The 15,127-nt window shown below is 41.8% G+C and overlaps 1 long non-coding RNA gene and 1 other non-coding gene across 3 annotated transcripts in view; one reads left to right on the top strand and one right to left on the bottom strand.

Annotated features, from left to right (window-relative positions):
• Positions 1–7,045, top strand: part of LOC132477986 (uncharacterized) — a 71,704-nt gene extending 64,659 nt beyond the window's left edge. Inside the window, exons 5-7 of one of the 2 annotated variants that reach the window (XR_009530355.1) lie at positions 2,151–2,744; positions 5,215–5,248; positions 6,329–7,045. This is a non-coding gene — a long non-coding RNA (uncharacterized LOC132477986). The remainder of the gene's footprint in view (positions 1–2,150; positions 2,745–5,214; positions 5,249–6,328) is intronic. The other variant, XR_009530356.1, reaches the window with a different exon arrangement.
• TRNAE-UUC (transfer RNA glutamic acid (anticodon UUC)) lies at positions 5,398–5,470 on the bottom strand. Its single transcript has one exon. It is a non-coding gene; the product is annotated as a tRNA-Glu (tRNA).
• Positions 7,046–15,127: the final 8,082 nt, after the last annotated feature.

The raw sequence follows: 15,127 nt of genomic DNA on the forward strand, positions 1-15,127 counted from the left end.
TCAGAATGGGATCCCAGCATTCAGCGACATGTAAATGTAAAACACATGTACATGTGATAGCAGATTGTGAGAGAGAAAGTTTGCATATTAAGAAGATTAGAGATATTTTGTTTGTTAATGTCAACACAAATCCAAGGACTTTTTTGGGAAGTGGATTTTGAGGACGACCAGCCAAGGGAAGAGGAGCATTATTATTATTATTTTTTTTTTTTCGGTATGCAGGCCTCTCACTGTTGTGGCCTCTACCGCTGCGGAGCACAGGCTCCGGACGTGCAGGCTCAGCGGCCATGGCTCACGGGCCCAGCTGCTCTGCAGCATGTGGGATCTTCCTGGACCGGGGCACGAACCCGTGTGCCCTGCATCGGCAGGTGGACTCTCAACCACTGCGCCACCAGGGAAGCCCGAGGAGCATTATTTTACATCAGGCTGGAACTGTTGATATAGATGGATTTAACAGAGATTCTGAGTTCGGTATGTTTTTTGGCACATCTGGGTATGATTCTAGCAGCTTGCTACATTGGGCAGTAAATTGCCAGATACAGTTCTGGATGATATAAAGGAAGCTTAGATGCCATAAAACCCTTGGCGTTTTGCACAGGAAGAAACTTAAGACCTGGAGACATAACAATGCTGAATTAGTTCCATTATATATATCCCATTCGTTCACACGCCATGTCCCTTTATAGGACCCAAAATTTTCTCCCCTCCCTGAAATTGAGAAACACATCAGTATGGGAAGCATTAGTTCTTTTAAATGAGTTTTACTGGCTCTCCAAAAAAAAAAAATATGTTACTCAATAAGACATCTGGAGGCTGTACAATGACCATGTGCTTTATTTACTCTGTGATTTTTAATTTCAATAGTAGCCTCCATATAAAGTAAAATTACTCAATTACCTCAACTTTGATTTAGATTAAGGTCTCATAAGCAATTAAGAATTTTAGAAAATACATTTAAACTGATACCATGAAACATAATCATCATTGAAAATAAGCATTTGTCAGAAAAATATGCCATCTTAAAACTTTCTACCCAGATAGTATGGTGGAATAACTCATAACTACACATATTTTTCAATTTTATCTGACTTGTAAGAACTAGTTTATAAAGATTTTTTATTTAAATCATACCAATTTAGGGCTTCCCTGGTGGTGCAGTGGTTGAGAGTCCGCCTGCCGATGCAGGGGACACGGGTTTGTGCCCTGGTCCGGGAAGATCCCACATGCCGCAGAGCGGCTGGGCCCATGAGCCATGGCCGCTGAGCCTGAGCGTCCAGAGCCTGTGCTCCACAATGGGAGAGGCCACAACAGTGAGAGGCCCACGTACAGCAAAAAAAAAAAAAAAAAAAAAAAAAAAAAAAAAATATATATATATATATATATATATATATATATATATATATATACTTGAGGGACTTCCCTGGTGACACAGTGGTTAAGAATCTGCCTGCCAGTGCAGGGGACACAGGTTCAATCCCTGGTCCAGGAAGATCCCAAACACCACGGAGCAACTAAGCCTGTGCACCACAACTACTGAGCCTGCGCTCTACAGCCTGTGTGCCACAACTGCTGAGCCTGTGTGTCACAACTACTGAAGCCCCCGCGCCTAAAGCCTGTGTTCTGCAACAAGAGCAGCCCCCGAAATGAGAAACCCATGCACCACAATGAAGAGTAGGCCCCCACTTGCCACAACTAGAGAAAGCCCATGAGCAGCAATGAAGACCTAACGGAGCCAAAAAAATATTAAAAAAATAAACACATAAATTTGTTTAAAATAAAAAAGAATATATACTTGAGAAGCCTCATCTATACCTGGACCTGATTTAGATGATGAAATTCTGGACTTCAGGCTGATGCTATAATGGGATTAGACTTTTGGGTGCCTTGACAGGGGATGAGTGTATTTGGCATGTGGAAGGAATATGAATTGTTGGGGGCCAGAGGGCATACAGTGGTAGCCAGTCTCCAGAGCTGTCCCCAGGGACCCACAGCTCATGGTATTCATGCCCTTGCATAGTCTCCCCCCAAACTGTATCAGTGTTGGTCTTTGTAACCAATAGACTATGGCAGAAGTGATGGTATATGACTTCTGAAGCTAAAAGACATCTCTCTCTCTCTCCCCTTCTCTCCTTCTCTCTGTGTCTCTTCAGCTGCTTTTCTGGGAGAAATCAGCTGTTATGTCATGAGGACAATTAAGAAACTCTATGGGACTTCCCTGGTGGCGCAGTGGTTAAGAATACGCCTGCCAATGCAGGGCACACAGGTTCGAGCCCTCTTCCGGGAAGATCCCACATGCCACAGAACAGCTAAGCCTGTATACCATAACTGCTGAGCCTGTGCTCTAGAGCCCGTGAGCCACAACTACTGAAGCCCGCACACCTAGAGCCCGTGCTCCGCAGCAAGAGAAGCCACTGCAATGAGAAGCCCACGCACCACAATGAAGAGTAGCTCCCACTCACCGCAACTAGAGAAAGCCTGAAGACCCAACGCAGCCATAAATAAATAAATAAATAAATAAATTTTTTTCAAAAAGAAAAGAAACTCTATGGAGCACTCCACATGGCAATAAACTGAGCTCTCCTGCCACAAGCCAGTGAAAAACAGACATCCAGACAAGAGCCATGTGAGTGAGTTCCTCCAGCCCCAGTTAAGCCTTCAGATGACTACAGCCCCAGCCAACACCTTGACTGAAACCTCATGAGAGACCTGAGCTAGAACCACCTGACTCTCAGAAATTGTATGAGGTAATAAGTATTTGTTGCCCCAAGCCACTGAGGTAATGATAATGTAGCAATAAATAACTCACATGGTCCACATACTTATTTTCTGAATCCCCAAACTCATAAGCTTATGTAAAGCCAGGAAGTATTCATGATGAACTGACCACTTACAGAATTAGTCCTTACTCATATACATTCCTCCCTTATTGGTACCAGCTACCAACCTTGCCCATCTAATTGGCTGCAGAGTGAAACTCCAAGGGTTGAAAAAGATAGAAGACTGAACCAAGTCCATGGAAGTGCTGTTAGAAAACTGATCAATCAGCAAAGCAATTAACAAATAACATTGATGTAGTAAGAAGGGCCACCCACCTGAGATATTTCAGACAGGGGCTAAGCAGGGTTTTAGGGCAAACAGTCAATAGGTGACCCGTTGGCTGCAATCAAAAGTACAGGCATGGCTTGTCTTTTCCCACAGCCATCATCTATGCACAGCAGTCATTCCCAATCCCTTTATGTCCAGGCTTTTGGAACTCAAAAATCCAAAACTGAGGCTCCAGCATAGTAGGGCCAGCTGAAATTGTGGAAGGAAGTATCAGGACCTTAACATATGTTAACATTGTATTTTACAAGTATTATTCCATCAAAGTGGGACCCAGCTGTGTAATTTTTAAAAAATATCCTCAAGGGCTTCCCTGGTGGCGCAGTGGTTGAGAGTCCGCCTGCCGATGCAGGGGACACGGATTCGTGCCCTGGTCCGGGAAGATCCCACATGCCACAGAGCGGCTGGGCCTGTGAGCCATGGCCGCTGAGCCTGCGCGTCCGGAGCCTGTGCTCCGCAACGGGAGAGGCCACAACAGTGAGAGGCCCACGTACTGCAAAAAAAAAAAAAAAAAATATATATATATATATATCCTCAAGGTTTTTGTTTATCTATTTATTTTATTATTTATTTATTTATTTTTGGCTGCATGGGGTCTTTGTTGCTGCATGCGGGCTTTTCTCTAGTTGCGACGAGCAGGGGCTACTCTTCCTTGTGGCACGCGGGCTTCTCATTTTGGGGGATTCTATTGTTGCTGAGCATGGGCTATCGGTGCACGGGCTTCAGTAGTTGTGGCACGTGGGCTTCAGTAGTTGTGGCTTGCGAGCTCTAGAGCGCAGGCTCAGTAGTTGTGGTGCACGGGTTTTAGTTGCTCTGCGGCATGTGCGATCTTCCCAGACCAGGGCTCGAACCTGTGCCGCTGCATTGGCAGGCAGATTCTTAACCACTGAGCCACCAGGGAAGTCCCCCAGCTGTGTAACTTAATTCATTATAAATATTTCTCCTAACTGTCGTGGGAGAAAGGTAGCAGGATATGGGAGGGCAAAGAGATTGCTGAATGCTCTGTGCTGCATGATGTGTTTCCTCCATTAAACCTTCTGGACCTTTCATAAATGTTATGAAATACTTGATGTGACGTGATCTGATGTGAACCGAATTTTGCATCTAAGTTTATTCAATGACCATTCAGAGACCCCATGTTGGGAGCTGGGATTAGAGGCCAGAGTTATAGTGAGACTGCTAGTCTGAAGACTTCCACAGAAATTTGTGGAACCTGTGGATTTCTCTAGGCCATGAAAATTTGCATTCCCACCAGTGGGGAAATAAACAAAGATCGCCCAAATGAGAGCAGATAGAGGCTGTTTACTCAGAGCTTACTATATGGCAAGGGAGTCAGCCACTATCACTTGTGTTTGGCAGGCAGGGTAATTCAAAAGCTTTACAATGGAAAAAAGGGATGGCTTCAGGTATTTCCTGATTGGAGGCTGTTGGCCTTGCAAAGGCTGTAGGCCCGAGCTAACTAGAAGTGGGGCATCCTATGTGATTGGTTAGGGGAGCCTGTATGTCTTTCTCTGATTGGTCCTAAATTGGAAGCAGGGGCAAAAATTAGGGAAGCTGGTGGTTATTGACCAAGTCCTGACCATTTGGGGCCAATTACTGCAGAGGTTGTGGGTTGGCTTTCTAGACTGGTTGCTTCAGAGGTGTGGTTTAACGTCTCTGGCTGGTTGCTCCAGTGGTCATGGCTCTGTTTCTTTATATGATTCTGGCCATTGTCCTTTTGTAGATTCAGTCTCCCACTAGCAGTGTATGAGAGTTCCAGCTGCTGTGCATCTTCACCAGTACAGCTTAGGGGAGACGGGGTGACTTGTGGTGGGGGAGTGTTGGCCATTCTAGTAGGTGTATAGAAGTATGCCATTGTGCTTGTAATTTACATTTTGCTGATGACTAATTATAATGAGCATCTGTTCATGTCCTTATTTGACACTTGTATATCTTTTTTGGGGAAGTATCTTTTCAAACTTTTACCCATTTTTTATTGAGTTTCTTGTGTTCTCATTGTTGTTCTGGGAGTAATTTATATATTCTAGATATAAGACCCTCATAAGGTATGTGATTTGCAAATACTTTCTCCCAAGAAGCAAGGTCTCAGGAAGTCTTTTCATCTCTTAACAGTGTTTTCAGCAGAGAAGTTTTTAACTATGAGGAGGTAAAGTATATTTTTCTCTTTTACAGATTGTGTTTGCCTGTGCCTAACAAAAGATCATAAAGATTCTCTCCTATGTTTTCTTCTAGAAGTTTTACTTTTTCCCTTTTTTTTTTTTTTTTTGCCACACCACGTGGCTTGCAGGATCTTAGTTCCCTGACCAGGGATTGAACCTGGGCGCATGGCAGTGAAAGTGCCAAGTCCTAACCACTGGACCACCAGGGAATTCCCATTTTTTCACATTTTATATTTAGGTCTGTGATCTATTCCAGGTTAATTTTTGTATGAAGTGTGAGGAATGGGCCAAGGTTGATTTTTTTTTTTTTGCCTGTGGATTGCATATGGAAATGGTGTTCCAGCACCTCTTCTTGAAAAGTACTTTTTTCTCAATTGAATTCCCTTTGCATCTTTGCCAAAACTCAGCTAACCATATTTGTGTCTATTTTTGGACAACTTATTTTATTCTATGATCTTATCTTTCAGCCAATACCACACTGACTTGATTACTGCAGCTTAATAGAAAATCTTGAAATCAAGTAGCATGAGTCTTAAAACTTTGTTCTTCATTCCCAAAACTGTTTTAGCTATTCTATTTCCTTTTGCCTTTTGCTGTACATTTTAGAATCTGCTTATTGATACTGACAGAAATTACTAACAAAAATTTCTGCTGTTTTTTTAAATTGGGATTACATGAATCTATAGATATATTGAGGAGAATTGATATTTAACATTATTGAGTCTTCCATTTATTTGGTCTGCTTTGATTTCTTTCATTAGTATTCTATAGATTCCAGCATAGAGATCATGTACATGTTTTGTTAGATTTATACCTACTAAGTATTTCTTTTTTCTGGTGTTCTTTCTTATTTCACATTCCAATTGTTCATTGCTACTATATAGAAATACAATTAACTTTTGTATATTGATCATGCATCATGCAGTCTTGAAAATCATACTTATTAGTTGCAGGAGCTTTTTTGTAGATTCTTTGAATTTTCTATGTAGATAATCATATCAAATGGAAATGAGGACAATTTTATTTCTTCCTTTCCAATCAGTGTATCTTTTTTTTTTTTTTTTCAGTACGCGGGCCTCTCACTGCTATGGCCTCTCCCATTGCAGAGCACAGGCTCCGGATGCGCAGGCTCAGCGGCCATGGCTCACGGGCCCAGCCACTCTGCGGCATGTTGGATCTTCCCAGACCGGGGCACAAACCCGTGTCCCCTGCATCGGCAGGCGGACTCTCAACCACTGCGCCACCAGGGAAGCCCCAGTGTATCTTTTATTTATTTTCTTGCATTACTGCACTGGCTAAAACTTCCAATGATGTTGAATAGGAGCTGTGAGAATGGACAACTTTCCCTTGTGCCTGATGTTGGGGAAAAGCATTCAGTATTTCATGATTAAATATGATGTTAGTTGTAGGTTTTCAACTTCATCAGGTTGAGGAAGTTCCCTTCTATTCATATTTTGCTGATAGTTATCATGAATGGATATCATCACATGCCTTTTCTTCATGTATTGAGATGATCACATGAATTTTTTTCTTTACTCTGTTAAGATGGTAAATTTCATTGATTGATTTTCAACCCGTATATGCTAGCCTTGCATTCACAGGATGAACTCCTCTTGGATGTGATTATTACATTTTTTACATGCTGCTTAATTCGATTTGATAATGTATTGTTATAGATTTTCCCCTCTGTGTTCATGGGGGACATTGGTTTGCAGTTTTTCTTTCTCGTTGTGCCTTTGAAACTGAGGGCAATCATCAGTTAGATCCATTAAACTTGTAAACTGACTTCACTGATCAGTCTCACTTTGTTTTTGCAAAAATTTGCATGTCCTCCAAGCATCACGTAGCCTAAACAGTAAGGTGTTTGTCCAAGTAGTTTTTTCAGAAACTTGGACTCAGCTGTATCCGTTTCCAGCTTGAGCTAGTTAAGACTGATTGGAACTACGGATCCCCTAGCTGGGCATGTGCGAGTGTCCGGTAACCTTTTGAAGTCAGAGGGCCAGGAGCTCCACTCTGAGAACATGCTGTCGCTGCCACTTTCTGGATATGCGTCCCATGAAGAAGCATATAGTTTCATTGCACCTGTGCAGAACAACAATTGTTTCACCTTTTTCTGACCTCCAATCACCTTTCTCCATACTCCCCATGCTCCCCACCCACCAGCTTTATCCTATAAATACCCTGAGCCTCTTGCATTCAGGGAGGTAGGTTTGAGATTTGTGCTCTCCGTTTGGCTGCCCTGTGAATAAGTCCTTCCTCTGGTGCAAACCTCGGCATCTCAGTGTTTGGCTTGCTGTGCATCGGAGAATGAACCTGGTTCAACATCTTTACCTGGCTTCAGTAATACGGTAAGGCTGGCCTCATCAAATGAAATGGGAAGGGTTCTCCCCTCTTCTGTTTTCCAAAGATATTGTGTAGAACTGGTATTATTTCTCCCCCAAAATGTTTGGTAGCAAAACTGTCTGTACCTGGAGTTTTTGTTGTTGGAAGGTTTTTAACTATAAATTCAATTTCTTTGATATATGTAATATTGTGATTTTTAATAAGAAATATATATTTGGTCTTCATCCCCATTTCTGGCACAGAGCTTCTAAACGCTTGGAATTTCCTAAGTGATGAGAGCAATAAGGTGTTTTTTGTTATGTTAATAAGGTGACTTTTTTGGAAAGCTCCTAAGGATGGGAGCTGGTCGCTGGGGAAGCTGACTATGTAATTAGAGTGTTGGAATTTCCATCCAACCCACCTGACCTCTGGGGAGGGGAGAGGAGCTGGAGGTTGGATCAATCACCAAAGGCTAATGATTTAATTGACTGTGGCTGTTACCAAGCCAGACTTTGCTCACCTGTGTGCAGTAAAGCCAGTCCACTGACACCAGGTTGTGGTGAAGGAAAGTGCAGCATTTATTGTTAAGGCCAAACAAAGAGTCCGGGCCACTAATGCTCAAAAGACCCAAACTCCCTGTTGGATTTCAGGGAAGGTTTTTTAAAGATAGGGTAAAGGAGAGGGTTGTGAGATGCATGATCAACTCGTGGACACACTTCTGACTGGTTGGTGGTGAGGTAATTGGGAGTTAACATCATTAAGCTTCTGGTTCCAACCTGTCTGAGGTCTGTGTGCTTGTGGTCAGTGTGCAGTTAACTTCTTCCACCTGGTGGGGGTTTCACTATCTGCAAAATGGCTCAAGGATATGGCTCAGAATACTATCTAGCCCTTGAGGAGGTACTAAAGGTCCTTGACTTTGTTTGATGGGTAAACTATTATTATTTTGTCTTGCTTAAGTGTTTTCCTCTGTCTCTGCATTTTCTCACTTCTGATTAAATTTGTTCTTTGGAACTCAGGGAAGGCCTAGGCAGCTAAAGATTTTCTACAAACAAGAGGCAGGTGGAGGACATGGGGGTTGGGGTGGACCTTTCCTGGGGAGGCCCCATAGGGTCCTACTCAGTCACAGTCCCCCCTTTTCTTTGATCCTCCTCAATCTTGAGGGAGAACATGTGTGGGACAAGAAAAGGAATAAAGTTTTGGATAGAGAGGTTAATCGTAAACTTGGCAGGGGAACTTGGTTTTAGGGGGACTCAGTTTCATGACTATGTAATGAAGCCTCCATAAAAACCCAAAAGGATGGAGAGAGCTTCCGGGTTAGTGAACACATAGAGATTTGGGGAGAGTGGTACCTTCAGAGAGAGCCTGGAAGCTCTGAGCCCTTTCCCCATACCTTCCCCTACGCATCTCTTCTAGCTGGCTGTTCCTGAGTAATGTCCTTTTACAATAAACTAGTGGTCTAGTAAGTAAAATGTTTCTCTGAGTTCTATGAGCCTCTCTAGCAAGTTAATTGAATCCAAGGAGGGGGGTCGTTGGAACCTCCCACCTATAGCCAGTTGGTTAGGAGCACAATTGATAACCTGGACTTGCAACTGGCATCTGAAGTGTGTGTGGGGGGGTAGGTGGGTAGGTGTGTGCACACATGTGTGCATGGGGGCGGGGGTGGGGGTGCGTGGGGGCAGGGGGGTACGTGGGGAGAGGCAGTCTTGTAAGACTGAACTTTCGGTACTTCCCTAGTGGTCCAGTGGTTTGGACTCCACACTTTCACTGCCATAGGCCTGGGTTTGATCCCTGGTCAGGGAACTAAGATCCCACAGATGTGGCCAAAAAAAAAAAAAAAAAAGACTGAACTCTTAACATGTGGGATCTGATGCTATCTCCAGGTAGATAGTGTCAGAATTGTATTGAATTTTAGGATACCCAGCTAGTGTCGGAGAACTGTTGATATGGAAAAACCCTCCCACCCCTATGCTGGAATTGGGTCCAGAACCCTCTTTAATATAGAACTATTCAAGTTATCTATTTCTTCTTGAGTTTTGGTAGTTCAAGTCTTTCAAGCAGGTAGTCCATTTCATCTGAGTTGTCAAATACATGGTATAATTGTTCATAATATTCCTTTATTATCCTTTTAATGTGAGTAGAGTCTATAGTGATCTCTCCATTTCCATTTCTGATATTGGCAGTTTGTCACTTGTCTCTTTTTCTTGGTCATGACTAGAGGTTTGTTGATTTATTGATCTTTGAAAAGAACCAGCTCTTGGTTTCACCGATTTTTTTTTTTCTATTTTTGATTTCACTGATTTCTGCTCTTTATTATTTCTTTCCTTTTGCTTGGTTTGGGTTTAATTTGCTCTTTTTCATTTTCTAAATGCAAAGCTAGATTTTTTTTTTTAATTTGAGAGCTTTCATCTTTTCTAATATAAGTATTTAATGCTACAATTTCCCTTCAGGCACTTGTGACCTGGAGCCATGAGAATCAATTGTTCCCACCTCTTCCCAACCTTTTGTTCAGTAATGTCACCTTGAAATCAGCTGGAGTGGGAGTATTTACACCACAGCAGTCAGAAATACTATGCACTAGGGCCAGTCTTCCCCCTTCCAGAGAACCTATTATTAAACAATTACTAGCAACCAATGCCACTAAGCACTGCTCTAATGCCTCACAGAGGTTTTGATATGTTGTATTTTTGTTTCTTTTATTTTCTAATTTCCATTGAGATAGTTTTCCCGACTCATGAACAATTTACAAGTGTGTTTTAATTTCCAAATATTTGGGGGATTTTTTCAGATATCTTTCTGTTGCAGATTTCTAGCTTAATTCCATTATGGTCAGAGACATGCTTTGTATGATTTTCAATTATTTTAAATTTGTTAAGGTTTCTTGCATGGCCCAAAATACAATCCGTCTTGGTGAATTTTCAGTGTGTACATGGAAAGTGTTGTTCTGATGCTGTTTTGGTGGCATGTTCTATAAACGTCAATTAGGTCAAGTTGGTTAATGGTGTTGTTCAGGTCTTCTGTATCCTTGCTGACTTTCTGTGTTCTACTGATTTACGTATTCTGTTGATTATGGAGAGGGGAGTAGGTGAAATTTCCAAGTATAATGTCGATTTGTCCATTTTTCCTTTCAGTTGTATCAGTTTTCTCTTCACTGTATTTTGCATCCTTGTTCTTAGGTGCATATACATTTAAGATTGTTACGAATTCTTGTCGGGATGACCTTTTTTTTTCATTCTGTAATGTCTCTCTTTTATTCCTGATAACACTGCTTGATGTGAAGTCTAGCTTGTCTAATGTTAATATACCCATTCCATTCTTTTTTCAATTGAAGTATAGTTGATTTACGGTATTGTGTTAGTTTCAGGTGTACAACAACATTGAGGTGCATGTATCTTTTTGAATTAAGAGTTTTTGTCTTTTCTGGATATATACCCAGGAATGGGATTGCTGGATCATATGGTGGCTCTATTTTTAGTTTAAGGAACCTCCATAGTGTTCTCCATAGTGGGTGCACCAATTTAAATTACCACCAACAGTGTAGGAGGGTTCCCTTTTCTCCACATCCTCTCCAGCATTTAGTATTTGTAGACTTTTTGATGATGGCCATTCTGACCAGTATGAGGTGATACCTCATTGTGGTTTTTATTTGCATTTCTCTAATCATTAGTGATATTGAGCATCTTTTCATGTGCCTGTTGGCCATCTGTATCTCTTCTTTGGAGAAATGTCTGCTTAGGTCTTCAGCCCATTTTTTGTTTGAGTTTTTTTGGGGTGTGTGTGTGTGTTTTGGTTTCTTTTCTTTTGCTATTCTTTCTTCTACTAGTATTTTCATTGCATATGTTTTTCAACTCTTATCTTTAACCTATTTATATCATTACATTTAAAATGGATTTGTTATAAGCAGAATATACTTGGACCTTTATTCATCCAATCTGATCATCCGTCTTCAATTGGAGTGTTTAACCATTTACTTTTTTTTCCCACCACACAGCTTGTGGGATCTTAGCTCCCCAACCAGGGATCGAACCCAGGTCCTCCACAGTGAGAGCATGAAGTCTCAACCACTGGACTGCCAGGGAATTCCCTAACCATTTACATCTGATATAATTATTAATATGGTTGAATTCAAGTCTACCATTTTATTTTCTGTGTTTTATGTTTTCTTCCCCCTTTTCTGTTTACTTTTGGGTTATTTGAGTATTTATTATTGCATCTTAATTTACCTATTGGCTTTGGGGCTATATGACTTTGTTTTTCAGGAGTTGCTCTGGGAATTATGATATACATACTTAACCTCTCACAGTAGACTCAGAGTTAATATTGTTACCACCCGAAGTAAAATATAGAAGCCTTACAACCATATAGGTTAGGTCCCTTCATCCACTTTTATGTTATACTTTTCATACACATTACATCTACATACATGGAACACCCCACTAGACAATGTGCTAATTTTTGCTTTACACAGTTAATACAGGGTCTTCCCTGTTGGTCCAGTGGGTAAGACTCAATGCTCCCAATGCAGGGGGGCCCGGGTTCAATCCCTAGTCAGGGAACTAGATCCCACATGCATGCCGCAACTAAGAAGTCCATGCACCACAACTAAAAGATCCCACATGCTGCAACAAAAAGATCCCGTGTGCTGCAACTAAGACCTGGCACAGCCAAAATAAATAAAATAAATAAATGAAAATTTAAAAATAAACAGTTAATACGTATTTTAAGTAACTTAAGAGGAGAAAAATAGAAAAATATATTACCCAGAAATATACAATTTCTGTTGCTTTTCCTTTATTCTTGAAGTTACAGGTTTCCCTCTGGTATCATTTTCCTTCAGCCTAAAACTTCCTTTACCATTTCTTATAGAACAGGTCTGATGACAACAAATTCTCATAGTTTTCCTCTATCTAAATGTCTTCACTTTGTCATCATTCCTGATGTATGTTTTCACTGAAAATAGAATTCTGGGTAGACAGTTCTTTTCTTTAAACACTTTAAAGATGTCATTCAGCTGTCTTCTAGCTTCTTTGCTTCTAGTGAGAAATTCACAATCATGCATATTGTTCCTCTTCTATATGTAATGAGCCCTTGTTCTCTGGTTACTTTAAAGAAGGTTTGGTTTTTAATCTTTGATTTTCAGTAATTTGACTGTTGCCTGGGCATGGTTTTATTGAGTTCATTCTGTTTGGGGTTTGCCGAACTCTTTGAATCTGTAAATTTATGTCTTTCACTAAATTTGGAGAGTTTTCATCCATTATTTCTTGAAATATATTTTATGCATCAAATGTTTTCTCCTCTCTCTCTGGGACTTCAATGATATGAATGTTAGAACTGCTGATATTGTCCCACAGTTCACTAAGGCTCTATTCATTGGGTTTTTTAAAAATCTTTTTTTCTTTACGTTCATCAGATTGGAAAATGTGTGACTGTTCATTGACTCTTTTCTGCCACCTCCATTCCACTGTTGAGCTCCTCCAGTGAATTTTTTATTTCAGATATTGTATCTTTCCATTCTAAAATTTCCATTTGGGGACTTCCCTGGCAGTCCAGTGATTAAGACTCTGTGCTTCCACTGCAGGAAGCATGGGTTCGATCCCTGGTCGGGGAACTAAGACCCTACATGCCATGCAGTGCAGCAATCAATCAATCAATAAACAAACTAAATGGAAATATTTATTTATTTATATCTCTATTCTTCTGAGAACCTCTCCATTCAGCACCTTTACCTCATAAAGCATGGTTATAACAGCTGCTCTCAAGTCTTTGTCTGATAATTCTAATATCTGAGTCATCTTAGAGCTGGCTTCTGTTGATTGTCTTTCACTTGAGAATTGGTCCTATTTGCCAGATTCTTTTTTTTTTTTTTTTTTTTTTTTTTGCGGTATGTGGGCCTCTCATTGTTGTGGCCTCTCCCGTTGCGAAGCACAGGCTCCGGACGCGCAGGCTCAGCAGCCATGGCTCACGGGCCCAGCCGCTCCGCGGCATGTGGGATCTTCCCAGACCGGGGCACGAACCCGTGTCCCCTGCATCGGCAGGCGGACTCTCAACCACTGCACCACCAGGGAAGCCCCAGATTCTTTTTTATGTCAAGCAAGTTTGGATTGAATCCTGGACATTTTTAATTTTATGTTGTGAGACTCTAAGTCCTGTCAAAATCCTTTGGAAAATGTTGATGTTTGTTTGTTCTGATTTATCAGATAATTGGCCTGGTTAGATTCAGACATCATCTCTGTCTCACCTTCTGTGAGCTGTGGTTTCAGTGTTGAGTGTTTTCCAAACCTTTGCTGTGGTACTTTGGGTCTGTCCCACACATGAATGTCTCTTAGTCTGGGACTGGGTGGTAGTTTATATCATAACTCAGTTCTCAGCCTTGGCTATGCTCCTTTAGGTCTGTTCCATGCATGTACAGCTCCGAGATTAACCCAGAATTTGTGTAAATTCATACACAGAATTAGGATTTCCTTTCTATAGCCTCTCCAGTACTTTCCCTACTCTCTCCGACCTCCAGGGACCTATTTTTTCCAGTCCTCCTGCTTGAAAGAAGGGGTTTCTCTTCAAGTTTTTGTCACCAGCGCTGCCACACAATTCCTCATGGCTGGAGCTACCCCCAGTGCAAAGTGGTGAGAGGAAAAGAGGAAAAAATAATGGAGATTCACCCCTACAGTCTTGGACCACAGGGTCTCCTTTTTCTGGTTCCTCTGGCCATAAAGGCGAGTTTTCTCTCAGTTTTATATGCTGCCCCCACTGCTGTACACTCTGTGACTTGGGCTACCCTTGAGCCAGAAAAAGAGGGAATCACCACCAGACTACCAAGCTGTAGGAGCCCCTTCTCTTAGTTCTCTGGCCAGAAAGATAGGGTTTCTCTCTGTGTTTTCACTGCTGTTCCCTGCTGTACAATCCCCCACTGAGGTCACTCTCAGGTCAAAGTCAGGAGATAAAAGAATAAAAGAAACAGGGTAACTCACCCCAGTTACATGTGATTCTTCAAGTTTTTGCTCTCCTCCCAATCTGCATGCCAGCCTTAACTTTACAGACTCAGGTAGTTAGTTGCACCTTATATTTTATTCAGAGTTCTTAGTTGTAATCAGTGGGAAAGATAGGCTGTTTTGTTATTACCAGAAGTCACTGTTGAATTTTAATATGTATGTGCAGTAGATGAATGCTGAAGACGTTGCCATGGAGTGCAGTGATGGGGCCAGCAACACGGGTGGTAAAAGAAGCGAGGGTTGGACTTCCCTGGTCACACAGTGGTTAAGAATCCGCCTGGCAATGCAGGGGACATAGGTTCGATCCCTGGTCCAGGAAGATCCCACATGCCGCGGAGCAACTAAGCCCATGCACCACAACTACTGAGGCTGCGCTCTAGAGCCCTTGAGCTACAATTACTGAGCCCACGCCGCAACTACTGAAGCTCACGCGCCTAGAGCTCATGTTCTGCAACAAGAGAAGCCACTGCAATGAGAAGCCTCTGCACCACAACGAAGAGTAGCCCCCCACTCGCCGCAACTGGAGAAAGCCCATGCACAGCAACGAAGACCCAACACAGC

This window comes from Mesoplodon densirostris, chromosome 18 (assembly GCF_025265405.1).
Source record: "Mesoplodon densirostris isolate mMesDen1 chromosome 18, mMesDen1 primary haplotype, whole genome shotgun sequence".
In the NCBI taxonomy this organism is placed as follows: Eukaryota; Metazoa; Chordata; class Mammalia; order Artiodactyla; family Ziphiidae; genus Mesoplodon; species Mesoplodon densirostris.